The sequence below is a fragment of the Bufo bufo genome, chromosome 9 (genome assembly GCF_905171765.1).
Source record: "Bufo bufo chromosome 9, aBufBuf1.1, whole genome shotgun sequence".
NCBI classification, from domain to species: domain Eukaryota; kingdom Metazoa; phylum Chordata; class Amphibia; order Anura; family Bufonidae; genus Bufo; species Bufo bufo.
In genome coordinates, this window is record NC_053397.1 from 92,957,012 (window position 1) to 92,972,169 (window position 15,158).

The window sequence follows — 15,158 nt, forward strand, 5'->3', positions numbered from 1 at the left end:
AAGAAAAAATCATCATTTTCCGCTAACTTGTGACAAAAAATAAAAAAATTCTAGGAACTCTCCATGCCCCTCAAGGAATACCTTGGGGTGTCTTCTTTCCAAAATGGGGTCACTTGTGGGGTAGTTATACTGCCCTGGCATTCTAGGGGCCCTAATGTGTGGTAAGTAGTTTGAAATCAAAACGTGTAAAAAATGACCTGTGAAATCCTAAAGGTGCTCTTTGGAATGTGGGCCCCTTTGCCCACCTAGGCTGCAAAAAAGTGTCACACATGTGGTATTGCTGTACTCAGGAGAAGTTGAGCAATGTGTTTTGGGGTGTCATTTTACATATACCCATGCTGGGTGAGATAAATATCTTGGTCGAATGCCAACTTTGTATAAAAAAATTGGAAAAATTGTCTTTTGCCAAGATATTTCTCTCACCCAGCATGGGTATATGTAAAATGACACCCCAAAAAACATTGCCCAACTTCTCCTGAGTACGGCAATACCACATGTGTGACACTTTTTTGCAGCCTAGGTGGGCAAAGGGGCCCACATTCCAAAGAGCACCTTTCGGATTTCACTGGCAATTTTTTACAGATTTTGATTTCAAACTACTTTGCACACATTTGGGCCCCTAAAATGCCAGGGCAGTATAACTACCCCACAAGTGACCCCATTTTGGAAAGACTTGCACAAGCAGGAAAAAACGAAGTTAAATTCATATGCAAATGAGCACTCGCAAGTGCCCAGAGTGTGTAGGTGCCCAGGCTGCTCTGCCTTCTTTTCACTTTACTCCTCCCCAGTCTCTGCCTTTGCCTGCCCTCCAAGTCTCTTGCCTCATCGATAGGGCAAAGGAAGAGGCTGGGGAGGAATAAAGTGAACTGAACGCCGCCCCTGGGCACTTGCGAGTGCTCATTTGCATATGAATTAAACTTCGTTTTTCCTGCTGGTGCAAGTCTAAAGAAAAGAACAAAGGTACCGTTACAATCCTGTATAGGTGTGCTACAGAGCCATGTAAGCACTGTATATGGCCATATGGAGGTGACAGACTCCCTTTAAAATGATTGCTAGATATTGCACAAGAAAAAAAATACCACCAATAGATTTATCTTTTTATATGTAAAACATTTCAATAGTAACACAATGAATATTCAGGAGCTTAATTTCAGAATCAATGTTTTCTATAAAAGCCACATACAGTTGCAAGAAAAAGTATGTGAACTCTTTGGAATGATATGGATTTCTGCACAAATTGGTCATAAAATGTGATCTGGTCTTCATCTAAGTCACAACAATAGACAATCATAGTCTGCTTAATCTAATAACACACAAAGAATTAAATGTTACCATGTTTTTATTGAACACACCATGCACCATGTAAACGTTCACAGTGCAGGTGGAAAAAGTATGTGAACCCCTAGACTAATGACATCTCCAAGAGCTAATTGGAGTGAGGTGTCAGCCAACTGGAGTCCAATCAATGAGATGAGATTGGAGGTGTTTGTTACAGCTGCCCTGCCCTATAAAAAACACACACCAGTTCTGGGTTTTCTTTTCACAAGAAGCATTGACTGATGTGAATGATGCCTCGCACAAAAGAGCTCTAAGAAGACCTACGATTAAGAATTGTTGACTTGCATAAAGCTGGAAAGGGTTATAAAAGTATCTCCAAAAGCCTTGCTGTTCATCAGTCCACGGTAAGAAAAATTGTCTATAAATGGAGAAAGTTCAGCACTGTGCTACTCTCCCTAGGAGTTGCCGTCCTGTAAAGATGACTGCAAGAGCACAGTGAAGACTGCTCAATGAGGTGAAGAATAGGGATGAGCGAACCCGAACTGTATAGTTCGGGTTCGTACTGAATTTTGGGGTGTCCGTGACATGGACCCGAACCCGAACATTTTCGTAAAAGTCTGTGTTCGGGTTCGGTGTTCGGCGCTTTCTTGGCGCTTTTTGAAAGGCTGCAAAGCAGCCAATCAACAAGCGTCATACTACTTGCCCCAAGAGGCCATCACAGCCATGCCTACTATTGGCATGGCTGTGATTGGCCAGTGCAGCATGTGACCCAGCCTCTATTTAAGCTGGAGTCACGTAGCGCCGCACGTCACTCTGCTATGATCAGTATAGGGAGAGGTTGCAGCTGCGACGTTAGGGCGAGATTAGGCAGATTAACTCCTCCAAAAGACTTCATTCTGTGATCGATCTGCAGCTGTGTATCATTGAAGTGCTATTATTGACTTGCTCACTTTTTTGAGGCTGCCCAGAGCGTTTTTAGATCACTTTTTTTCTGGGGTGATCGGCGGCCATTTTGTGACTTGTGGTGCGCCAGCACAAGCTATCACCAAGTGTATTTAACCATCGATAGTGTGGTTATTTTGTGCTATATCCTACATCAGCTGCAGGCTGAGCCTGTGTCACCGAAGTGCATTTAACCATCAACAGTCTGGTTATTTTTTGGCCATATATTACATCAGGGGCAAGTTGAGCCTGTCACCCAGCGCCTAAAAAATAGACCTGACATTTCTATTCAACCAAATCTGTACTGTTTTAGCTGGTCAAGTTATTTGTAGTGACCGTAAAAGCACACTTTTTTTTTCTGGGTTGAAAAACCATTCCCAAATTTGCCATTCTCAAAATAACTAGTTTCTGGTATTTGAGGCCTACTTGAAATCTATCCCAAAAAGAATATCTTACATTGAAGGTACTGATAGTGTCATTCAGAAAAACCTAAGACACACGCTAGCGTGCTGATAGAAATCTGATTCTGTGATTAAACCTATACCTGTCACACAGCGCAAAAAAAAACCAGGCCTCACATCTCTATTTTACCTAAATCTGTACTGTTTTAGCTGGTCAAGTTATTTGTAGTGACCGTAAAAGCACACTTTTTTTTCTGGGTTGAAAAACCATTCCCAAATTTGCCATTCTCAAAATAACTAGTTTCTGGTATTTGAGGCCTACTTGAAATCTATCCCAAAAAGAATATCTTACATTGAAGGTACTGATAGTGTCATTCAGAAAAACCTAAGACACACGCTAGCGTGCTGATAGAAGTCTGATTCTGTGATTAAACCTATACCTGTCACACAGCGCAAAAAAAAAAACAGGCCTCACATCTCTATTTAACCAAATCTGTACTGTTTTAGCTGGTCAAGTTGTTGTTCATGACATGAATACAGATTCTGCGCTGACATAAGGCCAGATTCTCTGTTACGGGACCTCTCTCCTCTGCCGCGGTGCCTGGGCTTAAATGTTTGACAGTGGCCTGTTCCAGTGGTGGGTGACGTGAAGCCTGATTCTCTGCTATGACATGAATACAGATTCTGCGCTGACATAAGGCCAGATTCTCTGTTACGGGACCTCTCTCCTCTGCCTGGGTGCCTGGGCCTAAATGTGTGACAGTGGCCTGTTCCAGTGGTGGGTGACGTGAAGCCTGATTCTCTGCTATGACATGAAGACAGATTCTGCGCTGACATAAGGCCAGATTCTCTGTTACGGGACCTCTCTCCTCTGCCTGGGTGCCTGGGCCTAAATGTGCGACAGTGGCCTGTTCCAGTGGTGGGTGACGTGAAGCCTGATTCTCTGCTATGACATGAAGACAGATTCTGCGCTGACATAAGGCCAGATTCTCTGTTACGGGACCTCTCTCCTCTGCCTGGGTGCCTGGGCCTAAATGTGTGACAGTGGCCTGTTCCAGTGGTGGGTGACGTGAAGCCTGATTCTCTGCTATGACATGAAGACAGATTCTGCGCTGACATAAGGCCAGATTCTTTGTTACGGGACCTCTCTCCTCTGCCTGGGTGCCTGGGCCTAAATGTGTGACAGTGGCCTGTTCCAGTGGTGGGTGACGTGAAGCCTGATTCTCTGCTATGACATGAAGACAGATTCTGCGCTGACATAAGGCCAGATTCTCTGTTACGGGCCCTCTCTCCTCTGCCTGGGTGCCTGGGCCTAAATGTGTGACAGTGGCCTGTTCCAGTGGTGGGTGACGTGAAGCCTGATTCTCTGCTATGACATGAAGACAGATTCTGCGCTGACATAAGGCCAGATTCTCTGTTACGGGACCGCTCTCCTCTGTCTGGGTGCCGGGGCCTAAATGTGTGACAGTGGCCTGTTCCAGTGGTGGGTGACGTGAAGACTGATTCTCTGCTATGACATGAAGACAGATTCTGCGCTGACATATGGCCAGATTCTCTGTTACGGGACCGCTCTCCTCTGTCTGGGTGCCGGGGCCTAAATGTGTGACAGTGGCCTGTTCCAGTGGTGGGTGACGTGAAGCCTGATTCTCTGCTATGACATGAAGACTGATTCTGTGCTGACATCAGGCCAGATTCTCTGTTACGGGACCTCTCTCCTCTGCCTGGGTGCCGGGGCCTAAATGTGTGACAGTGGCCTGTTCCAGTGGTGGGTGACGTGAAGCCTGATTCTCTGCTATGACATGAAGACTGATTCTGCGCTGACATGAAGCCAGATTCTCTGCTATGGCATGATGAGACTGATTCTCTGCTGACATGAAGCCAGATTCTTTGCTATGGCATGAAGAGACTGATTCTCTGCTGACGTGAAGCCAGATTCTCTGCTATGGGACCTCTGTCCAATTTATATTGGTTCATTTTTATTTTTTTTATTTTTATTTTAATTCATTTCCCTATCCACATTTGTTTGCAGGCGATTTACCTACATGTTGCTGCCTTTTGCAGCCCTCTAACTTTTTCCTGGGCTGTTTTACAGCCTTTTTAGTGCCCAAAAGTTCGGGTCCCCATTGACTTCAATGGGGTTTGGGTTCGGGACGAAGTTCGGATCAGGTTCGGATCCCGAACCCGAACATTTCCGGGAAGTTCGGCCGAACTTCTCGAACCCGAACATCCAGGTGTTCGCTCAACTCTAGTGAAGAAGAATCCTAGAGTGTCAGCTAAAGATTTACAAAAGTCTCTGGCATATGCGAACATCTCTGTTAGCGAATCTACGATACGTTAAACACGAAACAAGAATGGATTTCATGGGAGGATACCACAGAGGAAGCCACTGCTGTCCAAAAAAAACATTGCTGCACATTTACAGTTTGCACAAGAGGACCTGGATGTTCCACAGCTGTACTGGCCAAATATTCTGTGGACAGATGAAACCAAAGTTGAGTTGTTTGGAAGAAACACACAACACTATGTGTGGAGAAAAAGAGGCACAGCACACCAACATCAAAACCTCATCCCAACTGTGAAGTATGGTGGTGGGGGCATCATGGTTTGGTCTGCTTTGCGTCAGGGCCTGGATGAATTGCTATCATCGAAAATGAATTCCCAAGTTTACCAAGACATTTTGCAGGATAACTTAAGGCTATCTCTCCACCCGCTGAAGCTCAACAGAAGATGAGTGTTGCAACAGGACAACGAGCCAAAGCATAGAAGTAAATCAACAACAGAATGGCTTAAACAGAAGAAAATATGCCTTCTGGAGTGGCCCAGTCAGAGTCCTGACCTCAACCCGATTGAGATGCTGTGGCATGACCTCAAGAAAGCGATTCACACCAGACATCCCAAAAATATTGCTGAACTGGAACAGTTCTGTAAAGAGGGATGGTCAAGAATTACTCCTGAATGTTGTGCATGTCTGATCTGCAACTACAGGAAACGTTTGGTTGAAGTTATTGCTGCCAAAGGAGGTTCAACCTGTTATTAAATCCAAGGGTTCACATACTTTTTCCACCTGCACTGTGAATGCTTACATGGTGTGTTCAATAAAACCTTGGTAACATTTAATTCTTTGTGTGTTATTAGTTTAAGCAGACTGATTGTCTATTGTTGTGACTTAGATGAAGATCAGATCACATTTTATGACCAATTTGTGCAGAAATCCATATCATTCCAAAGGGTTCACATACTTTTTCTTGCAACTGTATAGTACTTGGACAACACACAGTAATGCCTTTGTTCTAGTTTGTTGACGGTTCACAGTGATCAAGGATGCGATTGTGCAATCTAACTGTTCTATTTGTTTTACATTTTGTTTAGTTCTGTGGAATAAACATTCAATAAGAAAGACTCCTCACAATAGGACTGTCCTTGTGGCCAGAGGAAGTGTACATAAGGTTAAAAGGAACAATGCAAGCAAAGTAAAATGCTGCATTGTAGAAGGACGCAAAACGAGAAAACTGCAAACATGAAAAAAGGCTGCTTAATTTATCACCTCTAAAGTTACAGAGGGGACATTGCCATTTGGCATTTCCTCTGTGTGCTGAGATTGGCTGGCATAGCATACTAGCCAATAGCAGCACAAAAGGGACATATACACTCACCTAAAGAATTATTAGGAACACCATACTAATACGGTGCTGGACCCCCTTTTGCCTTCAGAACTGCCTTAATTCTACGTGGCATTGATTCAACAAGGTGCTGATAGCATTCTTTATAAATGTTGGCCCATATAGATAGGATAGCATCTTGCAGTTGATGGAGATTTGAGGGATGCACATCCAGGGCACGAAGCTCCCATTCCACCACATCCCAAAGATGCTCTATTGGGTTGAGATCTGGTGACTGTGGGGGCCATTTTAGTACAGTGAACTCATTGTCATGTTCAAGAAACCAATTTGAAATGGTGCATTATCCTGCTGGAAGTAGCCATCAGAGGATGGATACATGTTCTCATTCTGTTTACGCCAAATTCGGACTCTACCATTTGAATGTCTCAACAGAAATCGAGATTCATCAGACCAGGCAACATTTTTGCAGTCTTCAACAGTCCAATTTTGGTGAGCTCGTGCAAATTGTAGCCTCTTTTTCCTATTTGTAGTGGAGATGAGTGGTACCCGGTGGGGTCTTCTGCTGTTGTAGCCCATCCGCCTCAAGGTTGTGCGTGTTGTGGCTTCACAAATGCTTTGCTGCATACCTCGGTTGTAACGAGTGGTTATTTCAGTCAACGTTGCTCTTCTATCAGCTTGAATCAGTCGGCCCATTCTCCTCTGACCTCTAGCATCCACAAGGCATTTTTGCCCACAGGACTGCCGCATACTGGATGTTTTTCCCTTTTCACACCATTCTTTGTAAACCCTAGAAATGGTTGTGCGTGAAAATCCCAGTAACTGAGCAGATTGTGAAATACTCAGACCGGCCCGTCTGGCACCAACAACCATGCCACGCTCAAAATTGCTTAAATCACCTTTCTTTCCCATTCTGACATTTAGTTTGGAGTTCAGGAGATTGTCTTGACCAGGACCACACCCCTAAATGCATTGAAGCAACTGCCATGTGATTGGTTGACTAGATAATTGCATTAATGAGAAATAGAACAGGTGTTCCTAATAATTCTTTAGGTGAGTGTAGAATAGTGGAGCACCTTCAGTATGGAACAGCATGCAGGCAGGGCTTTGTGCTTCTTTGTGCTGTGGTTGACTTGCTGGGACTTGTTGTGCACCACTGTTAACAACAGATCAGATCTACTGCTGTGAGAACTACTAAAGAAATCATCATCATTATCATCATATTGATTAATGATCACTTGCAGCAGCTCCAGGACACCTGATCGCATCTCCTGATTCCCTGTCCCTATCCCACTCTTCCTCCACCTTGTTCACTTTTTAGCTGATGCAGAACCGTCCGTGAACACTTTTTTGTCCCTTTTTTTTTGTCTTTTTTTCCAGCTCTGTATCAATTTTCTGTGACCATGGAGGGTTTATCACGTTTTGTGCAGGAGGATTTTTTTCCTTATCTGTGCTCATTTTCTTTTTGCACCAACTTTCCTGTGTATTTGCAACTGCTGAGCGATCAGTCTGCATATTTTACTGATCATATCTGTACTCAGTTTTCGGTGCAGAGTTTTGTGTGTGTGCGTAAAAAACGAAATAGAGGTAGGCCCCTTGCAGACGAGTGTGTCCGGATTAGGTCCGGATGCGTTGTGAACGCGTTCATTGAAAAATGCACGATTTCGCAGGCAGTCATTCAGTTTTGTTTCTGATCACGTTCAGCTGTTCAGTTTTTATTGCGCGGGTGCAGTGCGTTTTGATGCATTTTGCAGACGCGTGATAAAAAACTGAACGTATACAAACAACATTTTTTAGCAACCATCCGTGAAAAACGGATCGCATCTGCACTTGCTTGCGGATGTGATGCGATTTTCACGCAGCTCCATTCACTTTTATGGGGCCAGAGTTGCGTGAAAGTCACAGAATATAGAACATGCTGCGATTTTCACACAACGCACAAGTGATGTGTGTAAACCAACACAAATGTACACAGCCCCACTGAAATGAATGGGTCCGGATTCCATGTGGGCGCAATGGGTTCGCATCAGACATTGCATCCGCGCGGAATACTCGCTCGTGTGAAAGGGGCCGTAGAGTTATTACAGCAAATACATATGCAAAAGTATTACATACACACCACTGTAAAAAAATTGAATTAATACACACTTTACACATGTTGAATCACACACATTATACACCTCTATAAAAGGAAGAAATTTTGTATTCAGCTGAGGAGGCTTACACTATCATTGCCTCTTATACAGATAGAGCCAGCAACGGAGAAGAGGATCCCACATTACTCTTGTCCTCTTCCTCATCATTATTATCCTCCTCAAGAAGGTGCCCCAGGACAACAGCTGAGGTAGCACTCCAGAGTGATCCCATATGAATGCCACACCATGATTATCAGCCTCAAAGTCCTGAGTTTGTGGACAGCCTAGGAATCCAGGTTGACACTGCGGGCTTCACAGAAATTGATCTTTTCAAAATATTTTTCTCTGAAGATTTTATACATTTAAAGGGAACCTGTCACTGGGATTTTGTGTATAGAGCTGAGGACATGAGTTGCTAGATGGCCGCTAGCACATCTGCAATACCCAGTCCCCATAGCTCCGTGTGCTTTTATTGTGTAAAAAAAATGATTTGATACATATGCAAATTAACCTGAGATGAGTCCTGTATGTGAGATGAGTCAGGGACAGGACTCATCTCAGGTTAATTTGCATATGTATCAAATCGTTTTGTTGACACAATAAAAGCACACAGAGCTATGGGGACTGGGTATTGCGGATGTGCTAGCGGCCATTTAGCAACCCATGTCCTCAGCTCTATGCACAAAATCCCGGTGACAGGTTCCCTTTAATGGTTGTCCAAACTAATTTATAAGTCCAGCCGTTGATTAGCCCAAATCCCACATCATTTGCTCAACTCATGTGGTGGGCCCCAATAAATGCAACAGAGATGATGATATTTTGGGGGCTTGTGCTGCATATGGGCATTGTAAAAAAAAAAAAATAATAATGCAGAAATTAGACTATATTGGAATACACATATTTTATATCAAACTCCAAATTAGTGATGGACGAACATCGGCCGGGACGGTGCGCGAACGCGATCAAATGTTTGCGAATCGCAAGTTAGCGGCGGGCCACATTCACTTTAAAGGCAGGCGAACCTGGAATACCTTCAGGTCATATTTGCAGCCACCAAATACTTACTAGAAGTGCAAAAATAGTCCCACAACATGGACAGTGACATGCCAGATGTATTATTTGAATTTGCTATCTCCATTCATGATTTTTTTTTAATGCAAAATATCGGCAATGTAATTTTTGCCCATGCGCATGCGCAAAATAGGCACGACCTACTAGGTTTCCACCAGACCGAAGTTGGATGCGATCAGAAAAGATTGTTGGCAACAATTTTTGCGATGTTGAGGAAGAATTTCTGATCACTGTAAGTAATTTGACATTAAAGCAGTGTATTTGATTACATTTCACATGCATGTTATAACAATCACTGTATATGCAGATCGAGTGTTTAAAAAAGCGCCATTGCGAAAATCTCTAATGATGCGATTTATTTTATTCACAGTACACACAACTTTACATTTTATAAGGTCTCATGAGATATTAGTGATTGGTGCACTAAGTATTGTTGTGAGAACTTGCCACTCCAGTACAGGCCCCAAAAATTAGCCAATAGGCATTCACCTGACAGCACACAAGTTTGTAGTATTCTGTGGCTGGAGGTACATTAGGCGGCTCCTGCTCATCATCCAGGATAATGTCGTCCTCGTTCTCCTCCCCCCATCCATGGACAACACCAGGGATCCCAGATACGTTTAAAGCATGCTCTTCTTGCTCCTCCTCCACCCGGCACCATCCTCCTCTGACTCCTCTTCAGACTCCTAAGACGTCTGACGGGCAGGTGGTGTCACCGCTGAATGTCAGCAAGGCAAGCCATAGCCGTGTAGGATCTTCTGAAATGGCCAGAGATTTTCCTGGCCTGCCGCAAGACATTCTGGAGCCGGGGTATTTGGCGACGAATTGCTGCATGACTTGTGTGCCACGCACGGCACGTGTGTCATTTTTCCCCGTTTCAGCGCGCTCAGCAGATTGGCACCATTGTCGCATACCACTTTACCAACTGTCAAATTGAGCAGGGTTAGCCACTGATCTGCCTGTGACCGCAAAGCTGAAAGGAGTGCAGGACTGGTGTGGCTCTTGGCTTCCAGGCACAACAGACGCAGCACAGCATGGCAACGTCTCACCTGACAAGTCAAATAGGCTTTGGGGCTCTTGGGGGGCCGCAGCGGAAGAGACGGTAGCAGCGGAAAAGGAGGAGTCAGCCGAGGAGTAGAGGAAGGATGGAGTAGGAGGAGGAGAAGAAGAGGCAGGCCTGCATGCAATCCGTGGCGGTAAAACCAAATCTACATGGGTCCCACGGGTTGAATGCTTGACGGCCAGGGGCGGACTGACCGGTCGGGCACTTCGGACATGGTCCGAAGGCCCGCCGCAGAATAACATTATGTGTTAATGTTATGCCCAGCACCCCAATTCTGAATGTTATGCTGGCCTGGTAATAGCAGCGGGGCCCGGTGCAGTCACTGTATTCTATTACACCGGGCCCCGCTCACTGTAATACTAATATTCATATGTAAACAACTTGAAATCCTCTGCGATCCTCTCCCTCTGAGCTCTCTGTACTCACAAACTCAGTAGCAGGCCGGGCGGCAGCGCAACTCACTGACGTCACGCACCTGCTCCTCCCACTTTATGAATGAAGTAGGAGGAGCAGGCGTGTGACGTCAGTGAGTTGCGCTGCCGCCCGGCCTGCTACTGAGTTTGTGAGTACAGAGAGCTCAGAGGGAGAGGATTGCAGAAGATTTCAAGTTGTTCACATATGAATATTAGTATTACAGTGAGCGGGGCCCGGTGTAATAGAATACAGTGACTGCACCGGGCCCCGCTGCCATTACAACACCAGATGCCGGCCCCAGACCCTGTATTGGGGATCATTCACTCACAGGGACACTGTTATGGGGGGATCTGTGGATGACACATATATAGCATAAGGTGCTATATATGTGTCACCCACAGATCCCCCCCCCCCCACAACAGTGCCATCCACAGAGCCCCCACAACAGTGACATCCACAGAGCCCCCACAACAGTGCCATCCACAGAGCCCCCACAACAGTGCCATCCACAGAGCCCCCACAACAGTGCCATCCACAGAGCCCCCACAACAGTGCCATCCACAGAGCCCCCATAACAGTGCCATCCACAGAGCCCTCATAACACCTTTTGGTTCAAAATGTTTTTTAATTTGGCTATTCCCCACCCCTCTTGTAATTGTTCCGCTACTTGTGGGCTGCGCGGGAATGAGTTCAGTCACTTCGGTGGGCAATCCCGTCCTGCAATCCCGTCCTTGCGTGATCCCGCAAGACCCGCCGCTGTAGGTCACGGGTCTCGCGGGATCACGCGCCGCAGGATGGGATTGCGCACCGAAGTGACTGAACTCATGCCCATGTAGCCCGCAAGTAGCGGATCAGTGGAACAAGTACAAGGTGGGTGGGGGGATGATCTGTGGGGTTGCCCAGACGGCTAGGCCCTTCACAGTAGTTATTAACACCTTTCAGCAGTTCCCCATTCACGGAAGGGGGGACTGCTGAAAGGGATTAATAACTACTGTGAAGGGCCTCCCCCCTTTCACAGTAGTTATGCCCAGATATGTGCCCCCTTCACAGTAGTTATGCCCACACTGCTTCTAACAGAGGCTCACTAATGGACACTGAGATTAGATCACCCCATACGAAAGCATTGAATCAATGCTTTCCTATGGAGAAAAATTTGACCCTGGAGGTCATCATGCAGGGTGTGCAAATGTCTGTTTTAATCCAGGAAGCCCTCAGGTGGCTGCCAGCCACTAGAGGCTGACTTATTGCTGGAACGTAAACAATGCAGTTTCTCTATAACATTGCAGCTCGATTTGCAAAAGGGACACTGTACCCAGACCACTTCAATGAGCTGAAGTGGTCTGGGTGCCTTTTGTGTCACTTTAACTTTGAAATCTTATTAAAGATTGTGTAGGGTGTGGCTAGAGGCGGGGCATGGAGGCGGGACAAGGGTGGGGCTTGCAGCAGAACATGGGTGGGGCCTGTAAGGGGGCCTTTGATTTATTTTGCCCGGGTGCCTTGAGGGTTCTCAGTCTGCCCCTGTTGACGGCCGTCAAAAGGTTCACCCAGTGGGCAGTTAAAGTTAGGTACCTTCCCTGCCCGTGTTTGGTAGACCTCGTGTCTGTGGTCAGATGTATCTTGGCACCGACACTGTGTGCCAGACATACATTCACTTGCCGCTAAACGTGGCCATATAGCTCTGGGATGCCCTTCTGGGAGAAATATTTCCTTCCGGGGACCTTCCATTGCGGTGTTCCAAAGGCCACAATTTTTCTAAAGGCCTCCGAGTCCACCAGTTTTGATGGCAGTAGTTGGCGGGCTAGCAGTTCCGACAAGAGAGCGGTCAGCCGCTGGGCAAGAGGGTTATCCGGCGTCATCATTTTTTTTTTGTTCAAAAATTTGGGGCAAGGAAGACTGCCTTTTGCCAGATCAATGCGACAACGGCACAGTGGAAGGTGGAGTGGAGGATAACTGGGAGGAGAGAGGAGAAGGAAAAGAGGCAGGACGGTGAGCGCCAGGAGTGTGGTTTTGTGGGTTCTGACGGTGTTGCTCCCACTGGGCTCGGTGATGGGAGGCCAGGTGCCTTCTTAAGGCGGTCATCCCTAGGTGAGTGTTGGGCTTACCGCGACTTATGAGTTGACTGCACAGGCTGCAGATGGCAACACTATTGTCAGCAGCGGACACATAAAAAAAAAGACCACACTGCGGAGCCTTGTACCGGTGTCCTGGGAGCGCCAGATACATTAGCAGTCTGCTTTTTGCCTCCTGTGCACTGTAAGTTCTGCCTGCTTCTCCTCCCTATCTGCTGCTCCGTCTCTCCCTCTGATCTCCCCTCCTCTTCCTCTCTTGTGGGCACCCATGTGACATCCATCGACACATCATCATCGGATTCGTCACCTTCACCACCACTGACATCAGAGATCTCGGAGTAAACAGCAACAGCGGGGACCACCCTCCTTGAGCTGATCTGGGTACTGTCGTCAGACTGCTGGGTGGCGACCGTTGATTCCTCCTCTTTCTTATCCGATGCTAAGAATGGCTGTGCATCGGTAAGGTCTTGGAATGTATGGGCTATGGGATATGGTGGTGTTGATGGTGTCTTTGGGGGTAGACACAGCAGAGAGTGAAGAGGGTGCAGATAGAGAGGATGAGGAGGGTGCAGAAGCGGAAGGCTGAGTGAGCCACTCAACCAAGTCTGGTGCGTCCTTTGATGTAATCGCACGCACCTTCTGCAACTTCCCACTTAGGCTCCGGCCTAGTGCACCTGCCCGACCCCTACCACCCCTGCGGAATGGCCTGCCTCTTCCTCTGCCTGTCATTTTCAAAATTACCCTGTGACAAAAGTCCCTATAGAAGAGCAGTATTTGTAGAAGAAGGTATATCACACTACTGCCTCAATCAGTTTTTTTGGGGGGCAACTGGTAAATCACACCAGTAGAAATTATTTCTTCAAATAGTGTTTTTCACTCTGTGTAGATGCGGTAAAGCAGCAAAACTGCTGACAAATGCTGCACTACCTAAATGATCTATATAGAACGTATATTATTGGTATATTAAATCCCTGCTTCAATCAGTTTTTTTTTAGGGGGGCAACTGGTAAATCATAACAGTAGAAATTATTTCTTCAAATAGTGTTTTTCACTCTGTAGCTACGGTAACGCAGCAAAACTGCAGACAAATGCTGCACTACCTAAATGCACTATATAGAACGTATATTATTGGTATATAAAATCACAGTCGCAGCAAGGGACAGAGCACACAAAAGCAAGCTCCAAGGAGTTCCCTGGCGTGGCAGTTCTTCAGACAATGTGCTGACGACAAGACCTGACTGGTTTTTGTGTGGCGAAACCAACCTCGCCACTGGGTTTTGGAGAGGCCTGTTTAATGGCCTCTTGCCCCAGGATTATGGGCCATATACTAACTTTTAAACCCCTGAACCTATTCAAGTGAATTTTGGATAGGTTTGTCCCCAAGTTATACTGTTTAAATTGATGTAAGTTATATGTATGGCCAATGTAAACTCACAAAGTTGTAACAATTTATAATAAGTGTAACTTGTCAGCTTGGGAGGAATATGCGGGTGTGTTTCTATTGTGCCATTGTCCCATTGTGTGTTTAAAATGGTGATGTCTGTTCTGTTGTCCTCACATGTGTATTGGCGATCTCCCTTTTGTCCTGAGAGATAATTGGATTGCTCTTCAGGTTGTCTCCGGGACAGAGAGGAGGAGACCATCATGCATTGTGGGGATATGTTGTATCTGTCCTATGTCACAGTCTTCATTCTGGTCCTCTGGGGGTGTGAACGATTGGTTGCTGTAGTTACATTGTATGTGTTGTAAATTACTGATTGGTTGTATTTCAAACCCCTGTGGGCAATACTATGTTTGTGGTTTATGAATAAAAGAGGCTGTACGTGAAATACAGTCAGACCACTGCTTGACCCTCAACACGGAGCCTTGTCTCATTATTGGGGGGATTCACTGTATGCTGTTAGAAGACCGATTGCCAGAAGTGTAAGCTGATCCCTGTTCGTCTGCTAGCAGCTATTCGTGAGGTTCCAGTTTGGAGTGCTATTTTGTATCCAGTTCGGGAGTTTGGTGTATCCTGCAGTAGCTGTGCCTGTCTCTCAGAAAGGGGCTTATCGCCTAAACAGATTTTAACCCCTTGTCTGCTGAAACGGTGCATTACAGTTTGCACGCTGTCCAATCAGAACCTGAAGCGACACATAAACGTTCTCAACCTGAGCACAACCTGCATG